Source organism: Podarcis melisellensis (genome assembly GCF_964234715.1).
Source record: "Podarcis melisellensis genome assembly, chromosome: 5".
Lineage (NCBI taxonomy): Eukaryota > Metazoa > Chordata > Lepidosauria > Squamata > Lacertidae > Podarcis > Podarcis melisellensis.
Genome location: NC_138537.1, coordinates 55,529,223 through 55,552,402, shown reverse-complemented (window position 1 = coordinate 55,552,402; position 23,180 = coordinate 55,529,223). Strand labels below are relative to the sequence as shown.

Here is a 23,180-nt window from a genome sequence, read left to right as displayed (position 1 = left end):
GGTCAATGAGATGCCCATGGGAAGCCATTGGGAAGCCCCAAACATGACTTGAGTGCAACAGCATTCTCCTTGCTTGTGATTCTCAGCAACTGTTATTCCGTGCATATTGCCTCTGACTTTGGATGTAGAAATAGGTGTACTCTCTATGAATTTGTCTAATCCTCTTCTACAGTCATCCAAGTTGATGGTCATCAGTGAAGATCATGGGTGAGAATTCCATAGTTCAGTTATGTAGTGCATGAAGAAACAATTTCTGTTGTCTGTCTTGAATCTCCCAACATTGGGTGGCTATGGATTCTAGAAATAGACACTCCCTATCCACTTTCTCCACACCAAACCACTATCATGTTCCCCATTTTCTAATCTAGGTAAAGGTAAAGGGACCCCTGACCATTAGGTCCAGTCATGGCCGACTCTGGGGTTGCGGCGCTTATCTCGCTCTATTGGCCGAGGGAGCCGGTGTACAGGTTCCGGGTCATGTGGCCAGTATGACTAAGCCACTTCTGGGGAACCAGAGCAGCGCATGGAAACGCCGTTTACCTTCCCACCGGAGCGGTACCTATTTATCTACTTGCACTTTGACGTGCTTTTGAACTGCTAGGTTGGCAGGAGCATGGACCGAGCAACGGGAGCTCACCCCATCGCGGAGATTCAAACCGCTGACCTTCTGATCGGCAGGCCCTAGGCTCTGTGGTTTAACCCACAGCGTCACCCGCGTCCCTTTTTCTAATCTAGAATACCCCAAATGTTGTTACTAATAGAGCAGGGATGGGGAATCTGTGCCCTCCACGTGTTCTTCGACTCCACATTCCATCAGCTCTAGCCAGCATGGCAGATGACCAAGGATGTCCAAGAATATCTGGAGGGCACAGCTTTTGCCCCTCTGTTCTAAAGAAATATGGATGATCCAGTGCTTTATTTCTGCCTTATAAATTTCACAACTTTCTTTGCTGGATTTTTTGGTTGACATTCTTGATCTTATTGGCTTCCGAAGCTGTAACATTTCTCAGAAGAATAAATGTGGAAGATCCATCTTAATGCTCTATGTTAAGGGTGAGCTGGTTGAATTGCATTTTGCCAACATAACGGGAAATCAGGGGCAGTAGGTTCTACAGCTCATAGTTCAAGAATAGCCCTACAGATTGATTTGAAACTTGGCAGGGGAAGAAACAGACATTTGCAGGTGGTCCAGGCCAAATCTGGGGTAGAAAGGTTAATAAATGGCTTATATCAAATGAGTTAAACGTTGGATGAGTTACTCTGGCATTTTCACACGTATTTTGTGTTTTATTTCCATAAGCTTTGCTTAGGTTGGACTTTCTGTGAAGATTCCTCCATTTGTACTGAGCATTTTGGGAGATGGTTTGTTGTGATAGGTCAAGGGGAACACCTAGTACTTGCCATTATTTAGTGGTAGTGCAACCTGCTTGTAGTTTTTACTAAAATGGCATTTCCCCCAATGAATGTTAAACTATGGAGGAAATTCACACGCATGCTCAGTATGAACCAGTGTTGCCTAATAGCAACAGCTTTAAGGCAGTCCACCTCCTGGCTGAACTGTTGCCTCTCGGTGGGACCTGATGCCTACATTAGCAACTTCTTCATAGTGAGTGAAGGTGGCTAAGAATCAGAGATCTTCGGAAGGGTGGTACAGAGAAGGGAGCTTTCCATTTGCTGTCTTGGAGCTGGATGGATGTCCATAATTTGCCTGTACCCTGAAATAGACTCTCAGAGTCCATGCAACTAAAGTTACTCAACTGGCAACCAGTGTCATTCACATCACAGCAGTCAAGGCTGGTTCATTGGGGGCAAGTAGGGCACTCAGTTTGCCTTCAGTCAGTCCCCCATCTGCCCTGCCTTCTTACTTACAACTAGCCCAGGGGCTGACACTGTCAGCTTCCTCCTCTTGAGAAAAATGCATTAAAACTACCAGACAGATTCAGGATATCTATGGATCATGGCCAACATCATCTGTACACAGCTTCTCAAACCAACAGCTGAGTTTTAGAAGAGGCATGTTTTAAGAAAACGAGAACCCATCTATTTGGAGGGAACATAGGAGGCAGAAGGAATATATTTGAGAAGAAATTAGAAAGGTCTAGGCTAGCACAGTATGGTTTGTGTATATCTATAATGAACATTCACCACCCTACAAGGTTTGTGACAAACAGCTCTTATCCATCATAACATTGGCTGTGTTTGGAAATAATTTCAGGGGAAGTACTCTTCTGAATTAGCTAAACGAGGCAAGGTTTGCTAGATGAGCAATTATTTTCACACAAACAAATTAAGCAGTGTGTCTGGATGACTGAGATTGAGATGAACCTCAGCTGGCCACAATTAGTCACCTACTTGCTGTTGACACATAGTTTACAATAATTGGCTGCCTATTCCAGAGAACTGATGTATACAATTAAGAGAAAAGCAGCATCTAGTCCTTTAAGTATGATGGCAGATATTTCCTTTGTAGAAGAAATATAGGCAAGTAAAGGATCCCACTACATACTTCCTGGTATATCTTTCCAAGGGGTTTTAATATAATCTGGTATTAAGTCTCATTAAACCCAGGCATATTTAAGCTCATATATAATAAATGAAAAATGTCATTTAAACAATTTCAGATTTGATTCAATACATCCAGTTTACAAGTACTTGAGCCCTTGGTGGCTGCTTTAGGTTCTGCATGATCCTAGGGTGCTTCCATACTACTATGAAATTGCTGCACTCCATTCACTTACTTTCTGGGGCTATCTACATGATGCCATTAACTTTTTTGTTTTCCTATGATTCCCCCATGCTTCTTCCATATCCTTTTCAATAAGACTTGCATATTGGGCTGTTTAAACCCAGTGCCAAGGGACACAGGTGGCGCTGTGGGTTAAACCACAGAGCCTAGGGCTTGCCAATCAGAAGATCGGTGGTTTGAATCCCTGCGACGGGGTGAGCTCCCGTTGCTCGGTCCCTGCTCCTGCCAACCAGTTCGAAAGCACGTTAAAGTGCAAGTAGATAAACAGGTACCGCTCCAGTGGGAAGGTAAACAGCGTTTCTGTGCGCTGCTCTGGTTCGCCAGAAGTGGCTTAGTCATGATGGCCAGATGACCCAGAAGCTGTACGCCGGCTCCCTCGGCCAATAAAGCGAGATGAGCGCCACAACCCCAGAGTTGGTCACGACTGGACCTAATGATCAGGGGTCCTTTACCTTAACCTTAAACCCAGTGCCAAATTCTGTGCCCTGCTGCTTTCCAGTGGGACAGGTATCTCCCTAGCAAGCTCTGTTATTTTGACCAATAGATAAGATGGGGGGACAGCTGAAACCCACATCAGGTGCAGCTTAAATATGGACGGGGTTGTTCGGTGATACCTCTTTCCCTAGCTATTGATCATTCCACATGGTGCATTGGAATAAGATGCCTTATTCCAAGACATGTCATTGGTCTGCCTAGCTCAGTGCACTGATTGGTAGCAGTCCTCCAGCGCCTTAGATGGGAGCCTTTTCCAACCCCACCTTGTGATACTGGAGATTGAACCTGGGACTTTTTGCATGTACTGTGCTGCTGAGCCATGTAAATGTGTACAAATCTAAATTGCTCCTTTCCTAATACTGAAATTGACTTGAACATAAATTACAAAAATAACACACACACGCATAGCTAGCCAAGTGAGAAAAAATACCCAGTCAGGCTGCTTGAAAACCAGTCGGTCAGTAATGTTGCTTTTGATAAGTATGAGGATTAGGTGGAAGCTGTTTAGAGTTTACTGCTTACTGAAATTGCTCGTTAGAAGCAGCAAGGTTTGTATCTGACTTAGCAAAAACATGCACTATGCACTTCTGTTTTTAGTGCATCAAGAAAACTGGATACAGCAGATTTTTCTAATGAATGCATAAACTGTTGGCCAGCAAGATGGTGCTGTGAGAAGAATATTTGATGACAGTAAGGCTGCCTCATTTGAATGCAATGAACATCACCCGCGTTACCATGTAGCTAAAGAGAACAGTGAACTGTGGATCAGTTGATACTGCCAGATGTCTCTGCTGTTATTTTGGGTGACCCTATTAGCCAGTTCGGCTGGGTTTTAGTTTGATTAACGTAAAGAATGAGGTTGATAAGAGTAATTTTTAAAATCACGCTAAAGCTAATCTTGAGATAATGCAGGATGCCCTTCAATTAATATTTGGCAATCAAATCATGAAGTAAACATGAAACAGAATGAGTTTTTGAGAACCTGGGAATGAATTGTATTTTCCTCACTGCAACATGAAAATGTTCCTAGGTTATGATTTGTCACCCTTCTGTTTTAAAAAAACACTGGCACTGTAGACTGAGTGCCTTGTAGCAGATGCAGAGTTCCTTTCAAAGTACAGTAGACAAGCCTGAAACTACCTGAGGCAGGCTTCCTCAACCTCGGCCCTCCAGATGTTTTGAGACTACAATTCCCATCATCCCTGATCACTGGTCCTGCTACCTAGGGATCATGGGAGTTGTAGGCCAAAAAATCTGGAGGGCCAAGGTTGAGGAAGCCTGACCTAAGACAAAGTGTCCTTTAATATGAACAGTCCCTTTCCTTAGTGAAGAGAATCTTCCTCCATCTGGCTAAGATTATTCAACTGTCTAAGGTTGCAGTCACATTAACTGCTTAAAATGCAGCAATGTCATTTTCCCCTGCTGCATTTCATGCCACCTTTGCACACTGTTCTTCACATCAGAATTGAAGCAGGGATGTCTTCACCTGACTCCCAAGACCTTTTTGGTCCCTCCTGCAACTCCCTTCAGAACTCCAACTCATGAAGCTGTCATTTGCACATGCACACTCATCTGTGCATGTCACTAAAATGGCGCATCTCCCATGGCAATGCACTGCACCTATGATAGCAGTTACTGCGCTTGCAAAAATGTACTATTTTGCAAAGGCAGCTGCTGTTCCCAAGTGACTCCTTAGTACACACGCGTGCATTATGACAGTAAATACGTATACAGCTGGATTTTTAATGGCCTTTTTAGTTCCACAGTTCTGGCAACCAAACAAGAACGTGAAATCCTGGCCTGTAAAAATTATTTCTGGATGGAAACCCTATCCCAGATGGTCCAGACAAGAGAGAGCTCTGAACAGCTTCATGACCTGTCATTCATGAAACATGCAGTTTAAAAGGGCTACATTTGCTTTAGATTTGTGTAGCAAGCTTAATTCCTTCTGCTCCAAAAGCATTGTGCAAAGTGTTTACTCAATATGGATATTGTGAAATGGATCATGACAGCCCCTGCATTGTATCACACTGGCAATTCTTTGGTTTTAAGTTCTTTTACCCCGTGAATTCCCTGCTTTAAATTATTATTTATTATTAACTTTCTATGTTGCCTTATACCTGAAGGTCTTATGGCGACTTTCTTCAGTAATTTGCTGTTTCCCTCCACAATTTCCTTTTGGAAGTTTGAGATGGTGTAGCTGAACTCCCTTTTGTTATCTTCTTTAAACTGCTCATTAATTTGTCTGTGATGGAACCAACTTTCAAATTTTTATAACTTTTTAATTTCAAACCTTTCTCTTCTTTTATTAACAAATCTCTATATGTTGGCCAGTTTCCTTTTTAATTCAACGGTTTCATTGCTATTGCCTCAACTGGAGACAACCAACATGGTATTTTAGGTTCTAAGAAATCTTTGTATTTATTCCATACCTTTATCAATGCTTTCCTTATTATATGATTATGAAACCCTTTATGTTTTTTATCTTTCTCATAGCATAAATATGCATTCCAGCCAAATTTGTTATCATGTCCTAAATCGAGGATTTCTTCTCTTTCTAATTTTATCCAATCCTTCAACCAAGCAATGCATGCTGCCTCACCATGTTGAAGAACATTCTTCCAGCAGAGATTTGGCAGGCAGCCTTGCTATTGACTTTCAAGTATAGACTCTCCACCTCCCGCCAACAGGCTTATGCAGTTGTCTAAAATGTCCCTAGAGTAGCCAGTAATTTTAATGATCATTTTGAATTGTTTTTAATATTTTTATATTACTGCACACTGCCCTGCTGTTTTATGAGAGGGCGGAAAATAATTACTTTAATGAAGAAAAATAAATAAAGGAATAAATAATGCTTAAATTTTCACACTTTTCCCTCAGCTTCTAGTGTTAGAGCGAGCAAAGGGTTTCAAAGGGTTTCAAAACTAAAATGCACCTGAAGTGACAAGAGTCTGGAGAGTTAAGGCAGGAGAGGATTCAACAACCCTGAATGTAAAAGTTAGAACCCACCCCACTCCACCATCTCTTGCTCTGAACATGAACACATGATGAAACATGTGTGGCCTACTCCCACCATATCTTGCTTGGTTCACAGAATGGGTATATTTGTTTGCACAAAAGTCGTGTAAATGTAACTTTTTCTCCCCCACCCCATCATCCTGCAAGTGGACTAGAGGAAAAAATGAACAGTTCATGCTAATTCGGAAAGGCAATTTATTTCCCACTTCTTGCAGAGATTAATCTCATCCACCTCCACCAAGACATACAGTGGGTGAATTGTAGGCAAAACAAGCATAGAAGGGAAAATGAATATTTCCTTCTCTGCATTGGCTGCTTATAAAATATTAGTGTATTTTTTCCCCTCCAGCTGTATGCCAGGAAAAATAGCTCGATGTCTGAGGCTGATGTACTCAATAAAGTATTTGATTCTCTTGCTAGGGTTTGCTGGGCCTTTGTTGCTGCACCTCATGAAGGAAGCACACCAGCTGCTATCAACCTGCTCTGCCTATCCCCATGCAGATGGGCAGGGAATGGGGCTTTGGAAAAGATTTAGTCTTGCTTCTTTTGACTGCTCCCCAATGACTGAATGAATGCAGCTGGGGGAACTACCTGTTCCAACCGTCAAAGAAGTCAAAGACTGTGGAGGGTTTGTTTTTGGGGTGCACAGAAAGAAGATCAACTGATAGATTTCTGGGTGATCTGAAGTAGATTGGAAAGTATTTCTGGCTCCCATGGCAACAACCAAAATGACACCACCCAGTTATACAAACAACACAGTGGAGGTTTTGTAAATTGGAGGTGGACAGAAAGAAGACCTACTGAGATATCTGAAGCAGACCTTCTTCCTTGAGAAGGATTGGTTGTTAAACCAATGTGGAAATGGTAGCTCTGTGAGGGCTCTTACCACCTGTAACAAATTACAGTTCCCATGACTTTATGGGAGAAGCCATCACTGTTAAAATGGCAGGAGAGTGCTTTAAATGTAAGGTGCCGATGTGGCCTCTGACTCACCCAGTACTGTCACCTAGTCATCCAGCCCAGTAATGTCTTCTTTGATAGTGGACATAGATCTTTCCAACTCTGCTATACTGGAGATCTTTTCAAAGTGCAGGTGCCAAGGATTGAAGCTGGGAACTCTACCAATGTTAAATGGGTGAACTAAAACCATACATATTGATAACATCCCCCTGGCATAAGCTACACTCTGTTCCACTTGCACTTTCAACACAAATCTTGTAATGTACACTCTACTGGAGTGGCTGCTGACCATCATAAAATTCAGCTACTATTCATCGTTTATAATTTCTTTAATGTACCCACTGTTTTACAGTTCCTGCAATATTTCATATTTGGTGCACAGTCTGCTTTCAATTTCTCTCAAGTGCACTGTGGTTTAATAGCCCCAATTTTACACATGGGGAACAAAGGCCATAAGAGAATGGCTTGGCCAAACCTATCAAATAACTCTGATGAATAGTCAAAGCTCTAATTGATCGTCCCCCTGGTCCACCTCAACCACCTGTTCACTGGGCCCTGTTGGTTTCTCCAATATAAGAGAATTAGGGGCAACTCTGAACATTCTGAATAAGCTTGGGGGCAAAGCGCAAATGAGCAGCATTTCCTTCATTTCCTTGGTTGTTCAGAAGGACCAAAAATGATTCCATGCATCTTCTCAAAGTAGGGCTGCCTAAACTTTTTTGTTCTGAGGGCTGCATTGATAGTCAGTCACTCCTCTGAGGGACACGTGTCAATAGCAGGAGTGGTGACTAAACATGTGCACACACACATGCACACTCGCCACCTATAAAGCATGCATTATTTCATACACACTTACCATACAGTAGTGTACCTGCAAACTAGGGATACGGAAAGCTAGCTAAGCACCAGAGGACAGGGGATGCTCAGCAATTTTGCTTCTCATTACAGTGTTGGGGAAGGAAGTGGAATTGTCTTGGGACTCAGGAAACTGAGCCCTAGGACCTTCCTGTAGTGGCATCATACTAAGGAGAGAAGAGCTGCCTTTGCAGAGTAAGCCAAGTGCAGAGTAAATTGAGGCAGAGGCAACCATTTTGTGGCAGGGTGGCGGGCCACCCTACAGCCTCACAAAAGGGGAACAAAGTAATACCATATCGCCAAGTTATTGGGGTGGAGTGATTTAGGTGCACAAATAAACTCTTTATAACCACAGGTTAGCCATTCCCTCCTGAAAGGCAAATTCTGGTGTTTCCTCCTCAGGAGCACTAGAGTCTTAAGAATGTGTATTGACAGATGCTTCAGATATACTTATCTAAACAAGCGTGAGAAGAGGAAGCACAACTTATTTTGTACTCCCCATTTCTCCCATCTTTGGAAAGTTCAAAGCCATTCCCAACAAAACCTCCCTTTAGTCAGAGCTGGAAGAGGTGAAATGTTGACCTTTGAGAAAATTGGATGCTGTGTTTTTGTTTATGGTAACCTAAGATGCTAATAAAAGAGGCTTGGTGGGTAATACCAAGACGTATTAGTCAAAAGTAAGACCGGAAAGCTGGGACTTGAATACCCAGTTGTAGAATATTGAGCTTTTGTTTTCCACCATGTGTTTCTGCTAATTTATCTTCAGTTGTAAATCATTAGTTTTATGGTTACATAACCATAACCATGGGCACTCAGATGTACCCATCTGAGTGATGGGTCTAGATAAGACAAGGACAGCCTGCCCTGGCTGGCAACAGCTCTCCAGGGTTTCAGTCTTTTCCATCACCCCCTACTTGATCCTTCTAGCTTGAAAGTCCACCAGAGGTTTTTTTCAAAGCCAATTTTCCAATGGCACAAATTTTCCATCAGACACCTTATTCTAAAAAAAAGAAAAGTGTGCTTTGCTGTTTGCTTACATCTTGAACTAGGGGACGTTTCCCTATAGGAGCCAGTAGTTCTCATAAGCAGCGATTCATTTATGAACCTGCCTTAGTTTCGCAACGAACAGTTGTAAAATCAGGACTATTTTAAGGGTATTTTCAGGGATGTAATGAAGCATTACCTGCCTGAAGAGGAAGGTGAAGAAGAGGAGGTTCTGGCCAAAATGAAGAAGGGGTTTTAATATGGTTTGGACACTTTAAATATGGACTGTGAGCACAATTTAGCCATTTGACATGGTGTCCCTAACATAGACCATCATTTAAGTGCTCCATAAACACACATGTCTAATGTGTCTCATTCCCCCTCCCTGCATTTTTCAAAGTGGACATTATCAGCTTTTGACCTGGACAAATTCCAACTCCACTTTTTCTGTCTAACTGCACACTAAAGGAAAGAAAAGCTTTCCCACAGCTTTGTGTACTGTTGCTGCTGCCAGATGTGATCCCAGAGTGTGACAAAGGTTCAGAATGCTGCAGACAGACTATTCACTAGGGCCAGTTGCAGGGAGCAGGTGATTGCCATGTTATGACAGCTCCAATCGCTACTGGTCTCTTTCCAAGCACAATTTCCAGAGTTATTTCCAGACCATGCCTGGCACCATTGCTGTCTGTTTCTGGCACCAGGCAAAAATGTCCTCCTTTACCCAGGCTTATGGTTTTTAATGAGGAGGGTAGTTAGGCTTTTGTTGCGCTCCTTGGATAGGACTTTTAAATATGTTGTTTTTGTCCATTCCTGTTTTTATCTGATTTTAGTGTCTCTGTTGTTTTAGTTTTACTGCATAAGTTGCTTTGAGGCCCTTCAATGCACAAATGCGACAAATACATGTTATTCAAAGTACGGTTTTGGGGTTTTTAAAAATTTCATTTGTTTGGCAATTCCTAGCCTATCCTTCATCATATAATCCCAGGGTGGAGTACCAGGAAGCGAAGCTTGCCTAGCTATAGTGGTTTGTCTGGCTGGGCTCATGGTTCGGAGAAATAATGATTGGCATCTTGTGGCACTTGTGAAGAGCCAGCCTTCCAGCAGAGGCGTTGCTACAACTCGCCAGGACAGTTTGGGGTTGAGGCAGGTGGCAAAGTCATGGCAGTGCTGGGACATTGGCAGGAGCACTAATTTGGCCCTGCTGGTGTGCCTGTGCCACCCTACCAGAACCAATCTGGCATACCCGCCAAAACGACTGTGCCTCCCAACCTTGTTGCCCACTGCTGTGCCCTGTACAGGCCTGGCAAGTGATAGAAGAATCGTTCTGCAGCAGGTCCTCTCCTGCTCCTAGTGCAGTGTCTGAACAGTCAATTTCTTATTAGCTGCTTTGTGAATGTGACACAGCAGTTCTGAATGCTAAAGCATATCAAGAGGGGGATTACAAGTGTTCATACCATTTTCCTCTGATCCTTCTCAAAAGTTTGCTCCTTCCTAGAGGAGTAGCTGTTTATTGCAAACAGCAGTTGCCTTCCCCATTTATACTGTATTGATGCTTAGTAATCCTAAAATTGCATATCAGTCAATGTAGATTACATATTGTGTTCTTCTTTGGTATCCCAGGATGTGTGCATTTCCATGCTTGTCATATTTAATTTTCACTTTATTGACCAACAGTTTGCTTCAACCACTCCTGTCAATTAAAACTGTGAAGTAGGCTGTTGTCCATAGGAGCTCCTGCCACAATTAAATTGGTCTCTAAGGTGCCACCGGACCTTCTGGCCCAATCCCTTTTCCATTTTATGAGACAACAAGTACTATCAATTCCAGGGAAATTTACTTTTAACTAAAACGTGCTTCGAATGAGATTGCTGATTTCCAAGGATTATTTCAGGCTGCATCTATTGAAAAAAGCACCGAAATTAGGTTTTTAAAATGTACACGCAGAAAATAAATAAATAAAAATAAATTGCTACTATTAAGGCAAGCGTGAATCTGGTCTGAACAGCACTCTTGCATACTCCAGGTAAAAAATGAGAGAAATGTTATTACTTGGCTGTGAAGAGGGAGGTTTTTTTTTTTTTAAAAAAAAGGCAGATTTGTTTTGAAGCACTGTCATTTCATATTTGCTTCTACAGATGGATAGCACTTTTTAATCAGGTGAATTTCTGAGCAACCACTTTGAGCAAAAATCGCACATATGACAGATTGCGGTAGATAAGGACTCAATCAGAGATCACACATGGGCTAGGCGATCTCAGAAAATAGTCCAAAGGCATTTAGAAAATGCAAAGGACACAACAATAAGTTTGAAAAGAAACAAAACACCTAAGAACAAATTAAGAAGGCAGTCAAGAATACAATTCAATCCAGCACTCTAACCATTACACCACTTTGCCTCCTGCAGGTAGTGGCATGCAACAAGAGGTTGGTCAGGCCCCTTGCCATGGATTCCCAACCATTGCTCACTACATGGCTGTCTATTTCCAAATTGTTTTACTTTGAAGTCTAAATTCACCATGGCTAAATTGTAAAAATACACCACAGGCATTTATTATACAACTCTATTGTGTTAGACTCTCTCTCTCTCTCTGTGTGTACTTTTTAACACATCATTGCCTAAATCAATCATTTGGTTAATGCTGGCATAAATGATTACCCTCGAGACATTTCTTTGGTCAATCACTGCTCAAAAATATGTTAAGGTCAACATCTGTTATCAAGTATTATTATAAGTCTGCCGCTCTTCCCCAAAGAATTATCTAAAACTGTTCAAAATTCTTAATTTGCAGCTTTGCAGATGTCCTTTTCCTATTCTGGAACCAGAAAATTGGCAGGCATGTATAAAATAACAATGTGATCCACGTTCTCCTTGGCTGCTGATGTAAAACTTTGGGGAAAAAATTCCTCAAATGAGGATCAAAAAAGACAATGCTGAATGCATATAAGAACATTTAATGCACAAATGAACTACCTTTTTTTCCTCCAGCAACTGACACGCTTCAGTGGAGGACTTCCACTGCATCCTTCTGAAGCAGGAGCCAGACAGGGCTGGCTGTGGTTCCAAGATATCAAAGCAGCAATGGCTGGGAGCCTGCAGGTCTACCTGGAAGCTGATATGCACCAATACCACCACCAGAAGAGATGAGGGATTGGGAGGGCAGCATTAAAACCCAGCTGGTGAAGTGGAAATATGGAAGAAAACAGTGTAATGAAGCAGAGACAGGAGAACAGACTCTGAGGGGTTAATGGAATAGAGGTGAAAGATATGAGCCATAACGCTGTCACTAAGGTTGAATTAAGCAAAGATTGGCAGGGCCCTGCCATTAGGCTGAGTGAAGCAGCTGTGTCAGGCAGCAGCTGTTGGGGACATGGCAGCAAGGTGCTGAAGGCCATGGGCACGCCATGGGGCCTGCTCCGTGTCCTCTAAGCTAACCTGCTGCTCTTCATTGCAGTTGATGATATTGTCCTTTCATTAGGGATGGACACATAGACCAGTTTTGCTTTCTCTTACTTTCTCATTTCCCCTAATCTTAAATTCAGTTCTCCATATTTTGGTTGGTGCTTATTTTTAAGTCCTCACAAAAATTCACCAGCAAGTTAATGCAGATTCCTTCCAATAACCCCTCCCCCAAATTTACCTCAATATCATGCATTTCTGTATGCCGTTTTTTAATGCACACTTCACTCCAGTATATTTAATTTTCTACATGTTACTTGACTGAAGGACTGCACTGCAAAATTCAGAGAAGTACAAACTATGAAGGACGGCTTGTGTATTGTTTCACTAAGTGCAAATTACAGAGGGTTGCCTTTAAATGTGAACTGAATCATCTCTCTCTTCCCCCCCCCCCAGGTCCCCACCTGTCACCAGTGTTGAAGTAGGATTCAACTGTCTGTCTGGTCAGCTTCTAGACATGGGATGTGGGAGGAGGGGCATGAGGCGCCATCTTGTCCTTCTCAGGCAGCAAAATGTGTTGGCTCAGCCCTGGATGGGAAAAGAGTTCATAGAAGGGAAGGAAAGAAATTTCTGGCTGATGTAATTGGTGTCCAAATGGACAAATGCAAGTTTTGAGCTCATCCTCCCCCCCCCCCACATCCCAGATCCCATGACAGATGCAAATATTTTATAGCAAGAGTGGGTAGAAGGGGCTATACTTTCCGCTAGGGCTATGCTTCATCCAGAGTGACCTCAAAACTAAGTAAACAAGTCAGCCAATAGCTTCTGAAGTGAGTTAGCTATCCATGACATGTGGTCTCCTCCTCTCTAGTGGCACCATCATTGAGGCTTTGGTCAGGTATGCCTATAGGCCCAAGCCTGAAACCTTTGGAGTTTGCACTATTTTTGATCAACAAATCTCTTTAGGGTTCATTAAAGGCAAGCTTCCTAGACACTTCTTTTCTTACTGCTGTCTTCTTAGCTAGATTGGAGGTGCATTAGCACAAACCATTTCTGACAGCTGACAAACATTTTTTTCTCTGTGAGGTGTGAAATAGCAGCGCTATTTTGTTCTGCCAAATTGCCAGCAGAATGGGAGGAAATAAATCCCACGGAGCCTGATTCTTAACTGCTTCTAATTTAAACCTTTACTAGCGGAGAGTTTATCCATGTCCCTAGCTCGGACTATCTCAGGGGCACAAAGATAAGTTCTCAGAGGCAGATTGCATGTAAATGTCAAGTGAGCAATTTTGCATCAAAAGGGAGAAAGGATGTCCCTGTTTTGTGCTCCAGGCAGGTTGCAGGAGTGATGTCATGAGCTTTATCTGGGCACTGAATACCTTGCGATGGGATGTTGTTCCTTCTCCACCTAGGGGTTGTTCCTCTGAATATTATGTAAAGCATTTTTCTTATAGGGCCGGAAGAGAACAAATTTTATCTGCATCTCATTATAGGGCAACACATAGTGATTTTTATTTATATTTAGTTATTTATTACGTCTTGTTTCCCTACCTGAAACACAGCATACACACACATACTGTATATCTTCAGATGGCTTGAAACTTTTGAAAGTAAACTGAAGCAGTATCATGTAACTACAATCATACAACTTGCTTACTAAATAATTAAAATGAAACTGTTTGAAAAAATATGAAACACTGCAGATAAGAGGAGAAAAATGAATTCCCAGGCCAGCTCGAAACACCGTCTCATTTATTCTTTGAATACCTGCCGGAATTTATTCATTTTTAAAAGCAGACCACTCTGTTTGGGTATGTTTTCGCCCAGATTCTAACTGGTTCTTGACCATATGGAAAAATATTCTTGGTTGGTGCAACCCAGACAGAGTGGTGGTGGTGCATAAATTGCTTGGCTGCCATTGGTGCACCAGAGATGCTTTTAAATGGACTCTTGCCTGTGCCTAGTCAGATTCCTCCTGAGTTTTCCATCATTGCACTTTGAAAATCACTCTACCAAGCACATCCAGCTGGTGTCAGGAGACTGGCTCTGCAGTTCCACCTCTATGTCATTCTATTGCCAGTGCAGCTGGCTGAGAAGAAGCTGTAGCAGCACTGACAGTCCTAGAATGCTGTTCCTTCCTTTCTCAGTTGATAACTGGATGGACTCTGGCTCATTTGGCTCTCCAGCTGTTGCTGAACTACAACTCCATTCAGCTCCAGGAAGCATGGTCTATGGCTAAGGGTGATGGGAGTTGTAGTTCAGCAACATCTGGAGTGCTAGAGGTTCATTACAGCTGTTCTAAAGAGTATGCACCTGCCTCGGTGTTATAGTATTGTCATCTCCCACTAGGTGCCTCATATATATTCAGAGTGCGTATTCCAGTCATTGTGGCAGAGAGTGTATTACTCTTTAAAATGCACTACTGTCAATACCAATCTGTCAAATGTTTGCAAATAGTAGCAGAGTCTTTATGCAACAATACATTTACTAATTTGCTATTAACCATACTGTATTACATCCCGAATATTACAAATAAGTTTGACTAAAATATAGCAAATGAGAACTTTGGTGAATTTTGCAGAGGTATTATTTTGGTGATAACTAGGGATGGAGGTTTCTGTTAGTTTCTGTAGCCATTCTTCAAACTAATGGAATATGCAGAAATGGCAAAACTTAAAGGAAGAATAAGAAATCAAGATGGGGACGCAGGTGGCGCTGTGGGTTAAAGCCTCAGCGCCTAGGACTTGCCGATCAAAAGGTCGGCGGTTCGAATGCCTGCGGCGGGGTGCGCTCCCGCTGCTCGGTCCCAGCGCCTGCCAACCTAGCAGTTCGAAAGCACCTCCGGGTGCAAGTAGATAAATAGGGACCGCTTACCAGTGGGAAGGTAAACGGCGTTTCCGTGTGCGGCTCTGGCTCGCCAGAGCAGCGATGTCACGCTGGCCACGTGACCCGGAAGTGTCTTCGGACAGCGCTGGCCCCTGGCCTCTTAAGTGAGATGGGCGCACAACCCCAGAGTCTGTCAAGACTGGCCCGTACGGGCAGGGGTACCTTTACCTTTACCTTTAAGAAATCAAGATAACAAAGTCTTTAAGGGGGAATGGAAATCATTTGTTGAATATTTACAAACTCATTGTAAACAAATTAAGACATTTGCAGGATTAATGTAAAAACGTGCAGCATTGAAAACATATATGAAAAGGATGGAAATAAAATATAAAATAGATTTAAATTGGGATATGCAGAAAAATAGACTAAATATAAGGAATCGCAGAAAAAAGGGGAAGTTGGAATATGTAAAAATGATTCTGTTTGAAATGTTTGTCATAAATGAAAATAAAAAATAATAAAAAATAACTAGGGTTGAAGGAGAAATGGGGTTCAGTTATATTTTAATGTGAATCTACTCAATCAAACTTGCTAAAAGAAACTGAAATCTGCACTTCTCCAAATTTGTGATGCAGTTCCCTAGTGAAATAATGTATACACAAAGACATATATTTAGATAGAGATGTGCATACAATGCATATATCAGTGAAAATTGCATACAAAAATTGGAAAAGAATGGAAAAATGAAAAACAGAGAGAAACAGGAACCAACAGAGTTCTCTTTTCCCTGTGGTATCAGAGACATTTCTTTAAGGTTTGGAATTTTCACTGAGTCCAATGGGGAAAGAAATCAATTTTTTTCCATCCCAGGTTGTTCCCAAGACCCCCACCAATCTAGGCAACAGTAGCAAAGGAAATTGTTTAAAAGTAGACACAGGACTGAGATGATGGAAGGCCAGAACCCTGATGCCTCCTATTTCAACATTGGGTCAATTATTTGATGCATGGAGAAATCAATCATTTGAGGGGATAACCTTTCCTTATCTGCTCTATTCAAACCAGTGGAGGGAAGTGATTTTGTGTGTGTGTGAGAGAGGGAGGGAGAGAGAGAGAGAGAGAGAGAGAGAGAGAGAGAGAGAGAGAGAGAGGGAGCGCTAGCTGTTCACTACTGGCATGCCTTTGGGGAGGACAGTCCAAGGATGAATGTGGCTCTTTGGCACTTGAGATATATTGTTTAGGACGCTCCCCCCCCATTGACTGCAGTTTGTTTTTAACCGATTTCAATACTGTATTTCAAAATTAATATAACTTGCCTTGGGACTATATTGTGAATAATGGGTAATAAATCTCATAAATAGCAGAAACATTTTATAGGAAAACATAGAGGGAGCCTATCCTTAAAAAAAAACCACCCCTGTCCTGTTCTCTCTCAGGTTGGGGGTCCCAAATTGTGCAGTGGCCAGACAGAGTCCAAGGCACTCACAAATTAAGAAGCACTGTTAGGTCTGAGTAAGGTGAGTCCAACTGTCAAGTCTAAGTAAGGGTTATTAGGGTAAAGCAGAAGACCCCTGGGAAAGACCTTGGACAGCTCCCTGTAGCCAAGACTAGCCAGAACTACCCAACAGTGAGCTCTTGCCTCACCAATGTGCTACACCATTATGAAGACTGACTGGCTTTATAGCTCCTTGTCAGGGGGTGGGGATCTGTTGATTAACAATCATTTCCCTTTCTGCAGCTACAGGTAGCAGTGTAGGCTGCCTAGGAGGGATGTTTCTGAGTGTGGAGGAGTTGAGCAAGGCCACATCCGTTGACCTGGATGGTCTGAGATTGGGGGTGATGGTTTTAATCTGGAGGCTGAGCAAGAGTGAAACAAATGGGCTAGATTGCTGAGATGGGAAAAATGTGGCCTCTCACATGTTGCTGGACTGCAACTCTCTTCATCGCCCCTGACCATTGGTCATACTGGCTGCGGATGATAGGAGTTGGAGTCCAACAACATTTGTAGGATCACAGGTTTCCCATCTCTGCTGTATTGTTTGGTTGACCAGGCTGAGGCAGAAGAACTAGTTGCATGTGTTTATTCCAGGTCTGTTCAGCCCAAAGCTTTATGCTAACTGTCACCGCAATGGCATGTGTTGCACAGAAGGCTAGGGGCACCTCTGCATAGTTTGCCAGGAGAAGTCCCACCTGCAGAATCCAGAGCAAGTAGCTCAAGTGTTGCCTCTGTGTGAATATCAAAAGCCACTGACAGTTTCTTGTGGAAGTTTGCTTATCTGCAAGAGTTGTGTAAATCAGTTTTGGGGGAAAATATACATTTCTCACTGACAGTTTCCCCTTCAAACCCATGAAAGAGAAAGTCTACACAGCCCAAGAGAAGTTTGCTTCTCAAAAACTGAACAGTTTCTGCTTTGTGCAGAGCTGTTTCTTGCTGATCCATTCAGATCAATGAAGTTTCTCCAGCCTTTGGAATTTCTGGCAAGGAGAAAGGTCTTTGATTCCTAACCTCTCTGGAAACTGAGCTGACAGGCACTTCTTGTTCATTTCTGACCTGGCTATTCCTTTTACTCTGCAAATAGTTTTTCTCACTCTGGAGAAAATGAGAATCTTAACCCTCTTTTTCAGGGTTTACACTCCAATTTTTAAAAAAGTGATTGGTTTATTGTTTCAATTTTTATATCGCTTTTCTAAACGACAAGCCAGAGTGGTTTGTAAAACATTTAATATAAGATACAAAATTCACAAAACTAAAACCAACGTATCAGAAACATTAAAACCAACAGCTGCAAGAAAATATATCTGTTAGGCTGTGCATTAAATCAAACTCTTCGCACTTTCACAAGGATTCAAAGGCCCAAATGACAAGATGCATCTTGGGCACCCTACAGAACTGAAGTATGGAAGACTCCTGATACAGCTTGAGAGGCACCAGGAGGGTGCCACCACCATGAAGGCCCCACATGGCTCACTGTCCCATCAAGCACTGTTTGGAGTGCCCCCTCCATAGATTTTAATTGCAAGGTGGGGGAACCTGCTTCTCCTGATGTAAAACTCCCACCATCCCTGCCCTTTGGCTGTGTTGACTGGGTCCGATGGGACTTGCAGTCCAACAGTTTCTGGAGGACCACCCAATATATGGAAGTTTACACTAAATATGAATGGTGTGAAAATAAATAAAAAGAACTCAATAAGTTCATTTGTGCTTCAGATGAAGAAAAATCTACATAACCCACAATACGCAACACACAGGGAACAAAGAAGCTATCTCTGCATTAATCTTCTTTGTGTTTCCCCCCCTAAAATCTCTCCCATTGTTTTCATTTTTAATTGCTGCAAAGGAACAATAGGAACACTTGTCTCTGAACTAAAATTTATTGTTTTTGCTCCCTGTGGTGTACCTTTAGTGTTGATTAACACATCAGGTCATTTGATACAATGTCTGATTGCAATTTCATGCAACCCTCACTTATAGTCACAGCAGAATAAAATTAATATGGATGTGAAAAACATGTGAGAATCACAGGGATTATTATTTTTTAAAGGCCTGGAGGGCATAGCTACCCAATCGTCTTTGGCAGAATAGGTCTGTCATAGACAGTTGTAGAGCTTTGACAAGTTCTTTTCTTGTTATTTATTTATGGCTATATGGATTAGACATACTCATGGTGAACATGCTCATAGTAAATAGTGTACTCATCTTTTGATAAACTTTCCTCATGGATGAAGCCAGAGTGTGTTCATATTGACCTACATAAATGTTGTTAGTTTGTTGGCCCTATTGTCCTTTGACATTGCATGGAATTTATTCCCAGTTAGCACCTGGATGTTGCTACTGCTGTTACCTCATTCAACTTATTTTTTTTTTAAACATTTTTTATTTATTACAAACATACAAAATACCACATACAAAGAAAAAAGATTACCTAACAAAGACCAAGAAAACCAAACAGTAAGAAAAAAAAAGAAAAACAATAAGCAAAGAAAATTATATACAAATAGACATAATAAGAAAAAGAAAGATTTCCATTCATACCCTTACAAAACAATTGACTTCCATTTACCTCAGCTTTGGATTAAATATTCTACACAATTCTTCTGCAGTTATTTATATTTTGTCTTTACATGTCATAGGAGTTACACATCGTCTACTGTTAAATTGTTAATTCCAAGATTATTCTCAAGATATCTTACAAATTTAGTCCAGTCCTCTTTCTTTTTAACGGAGTTGTCCCGCCTAATATATTGTGTAAGTCTCGCCAATTCCAGGTATTGAAAGAGTTTCACCTGCCACTCTCCCATTGTGGGTACTTCAGAGGATTTCCATTTTTTTGCTATTAAAATCCTCGCTGCGGCAGTGGCGTATTGAAAAAACGTCTGGTCCGTCTTTTTTATTTCCTCCCCAATCATCCCTAAGAGGAAAGCTTCGGGTTTCTTGGGGAAGTTATACTTCAAAAATTTTTTTAACTCTTCGTAGATTTGTCCCCAGAAACCCTTCACCTCCTCACAGGTCCACCAAATATGGAGGAAAGTCCCTACTCTGTCTTTACACCTCCAGCAAGTATTATCTGCTGTTCTATACATCCTCCCTATTTTTGCCGGAGTCAGGTACCAACGGTACATCATCTTATCTAGGTTCTCACGTAAGGCAGCACACGCAGTAAATCTCATGCCTTTCTTCCAGAGAGTTTGCCATTTGTTATATCCTATCTCGTATCCTAAGTCTTTATTCCATTTAATCATTACCTCTTTAACCACCTCCTCCTTATTTTCGCATTCCAATAGTTGCCTGTACATTTTGGAGAGTAGTTTATTATTGCTCTCTAGTATCTCCACTTGAAATCTAGATTTATTATCTCCCATGCCTAATCTCTTATGTTCACTCCATAATGCATTAATTTGGTGCAGGTGGAACCAGTCCTTAATTTTCTCTTTCAGTTCTTCCAACGGTCTTAACTTCCACCCTTCTTCTGATTTAGTTAAAAGGTCCTCATACGTCCACCTTTTTCCTGTCATGTTTAATTTCTTTATTTTGATAATATCCACGGGTGAAAGCCACCAGGGGGTGCTTTGTTCAATCAATTTTTTCTTCTTGTTCCAAACCTCTAAAAGAGAACCTCTAACTATATGATTGTAGAAGCCTCTATGAACTTTATCCTTCTCCTGCCAAAGGTAGGCATGCCACCCGAATCTTAGATCAAACCCTTCGAGGTCTAATAAATCTGTATCTTTCAAAGTGGCCCACTCTTTTATCCAAAGTAGGCATGCCGCCTCATAATACAGCCTTAAATTTGGTACACCAAAACCGCCTCTCTCCCTGGAATCCATCAAGTATTCAACTTATCATTCAACTTAACCCTATTGCCATTTCAGGAGGCCAGAAGGGAGGGCAGAAACTGAATCTGAAATGTGATAGTCTACCTAGGTAAAGCATTAAAGCTAGGATTTAACTTTAGGGCTTTCAAATGTAAGCTTCATATACTATTTTCTGACCCTTGCTGGTGCTTTCTGGTTCAGGTTTCCTCGCAATTCTGAATTTTCTACTGGCTTCCTCCAAGAGCCTGGTGGTTAGGACTCTCTGCAGTGAATTGATTCCATTAAGAAAGGAAAAGTATAAATAGCTCCATGCAGGGAGGATGTATATTATAGAATCTGTGGCAGTGGGGCACGTTAAAACAGCCAAATATACAAATTCATAGGTTGTATTTACACCTTCCATCTTCCCTTCCAGATTCTTGACTCCAAATGTATGCAACTGACGGGAGTCTCTTACAGCAGCCAAGCCAAACAATGGAAAAAAGTGAGCCTGGCAGTCAACAGCTGCCTGAATCATTCATATGTGGTAAGCCATTTCTGCCACTTGGGTGAGACTAATCCCATAAGCAAGGAGGAGTGGGAGTGACATCTATCCTTAATTCATTAATTTTAAAAAGTGGGGGAAAACTGTAAAAGCCCAGTGGGTTAATTTTCTATGTAGTATTTTCTCCTAACAGTTAATGAGATATGAACGATATTATTGGGTGGGACACCAAGGGAACTGCTTGATGCCATAATGTGCTGACAGACTGACATGTCAGGTTGAGTTACATGAACAATGTTCTAATACTACTGTCTTGATCAAGGGAGAAATACAAAAGGGAACAAGGATTCCTAAGCATGCATTCTGCTGCAGAGCATTTCTTAAGGCAATGCAGCTACCTGGACATGGGATGGCATGCTTTACTAACCTTCAGGATCATCTCAGTCTTTTTACAGATTTCAGAAAGGGAGTGAGCATGTTCTCAGTATTTATTTAAAAAGTGTGATGAGGGAAATTCAACACAGGCTGGAATGCACTGAACAAACTCTTAGCTTTCCTTTGGGGTCTTTGCTAGGGACTGCATACTTTCTTCCGTCCAATCTGTGGCTGTCTGAAACACAGCACAAAAACTCCTCAAAAGGTAACGTTGAGGCAGAACATTCCTACACACATCATCTTCCTTTACGTTGCTGTTCATGGGAAGACGAGAGTGAGGAGAGAGAGATGAAGAGCCTACTCAAAATTTATGGAACAGGATTTGCTCAAGGGTTAGGATAATTTACTGCCCTGAGCTTACTTTAAAAACCTAATAGGATTAAATTTTTCAGCTTGCCTTTTAGTAACACAATCTTATGCATGTCTGCTGAGAAGTAAGTCCCACTGAATTCAATGAGATGTATTTCCAGGTAAAGTGTATATAGGATTTCAGCCCTAATTTATTATTTCTCCCCTCACCCTTGATCATTAAAGGGCAAACCAAAACTGCAGATGAAGTGATATTTTTATTTATAAAAGGATTTGAACACTGGCCGTTACTCAGGGTGTAAAAAGTACATTAAGTCAAGCTTTTAAATAGTATAATTTAGGATCAATATGAATTTTAAAAGGTGCAGCTCATGGCAGAATGGAGCTAAGCTTTTGTAAAGGAAAAGAGAAAGCTGCATTCTGAACTGAGAACTTCACACCCAAATGAAGTTCAAATGCGATAATTAAATATGCATATGTAAATGAAAATGAAAATAGCCGAAAGCAGGATGCAGGTGATTACAACCTTGTTCTTCAAACAATTGTGGATTTAAATAGGCACTGATAATTCGTCGTCCCCCCCGACATTACATCTATAGGGTTGCCATATTTCAAAAAGTATAATTTCTGACACCCACAATTTTTTGTTTTTTTAAAATAAAAACCCCACCAAAATTGTTGGGCTTTTTTGGGGAACAAACCCAAATTGTTGACACCATTTTCACACCCAAGGAAAACAGGACATGTCAGGAAATTTGCTGATGTATGTCAAGTCTAGCATCTATAAAATAAGTAGCAAAAAACCAGCACCCCCACCGCACTCAGACACCATCTAGAGCAGCCTTCTTGGCCTGCAGTTACGGTTGGACTACAACTTCCATAATCCCTGATCATGGGCCATATTAGTTTAGGATGATGGGAAATGGAGTCTAAAAAACCTGGAAGGCAACAAGTTGGACAGGCTAATAGAGATAAATTTCTATAGGCATGAAAATATTTGTGTGTTAAGCTCGGTGTGAGTTGGAAACAGACCTACCCTGCTCAGACATCTACACTCAGTGTTAGATGTTAGGCTCAGAACCAGCATCATGGATCTATTTCATCCTAATAGCATAGGTCTCCCTTAATGCAACCGATGTGAAGGGAGCTTTAGAGCACTTAGGATCACTACAAAGATCAGTGTTGTTTTTTGATGCCCTTGCCCCGAGAACTGAATGCTCGTAGATGGCAAATGTCATCATGTTAGAATCAAAGTATGCTCTATGTTAAATACGTAGTGTGGAATACTGCACCACACTCTTAATTGTTCCCTCTGCTGAAACATTTCAGCTTGCCAGGTGGAATGAGCCCCCTCCTCTCTC

The 23,180-nt window shown here is 41.6% G+C and overlaps 1 long non-coding RNA gene across 2 annotated transcripts in view; it reads left to right on the top strand.

Annotated features, from left to right (window-relative positions):
• LOC309370762 overlaps positions 1–23,180 on the top strand; it is a 171,546-nt gene that overhangs the window by 36,751 nt on the left and 111,615 nt on the right. For both annotated transcript variants that reach the window (XR_014168653.1, XR_014168654.1), the window contains exon 3: positions 21,007–21,117. This is a non-coding gene — a long non-coding RNA (uncharacterized lncRNA). The remainder of the gene's footprint in view (positions 1–21,006; positions 21,118–23,180) is intronic.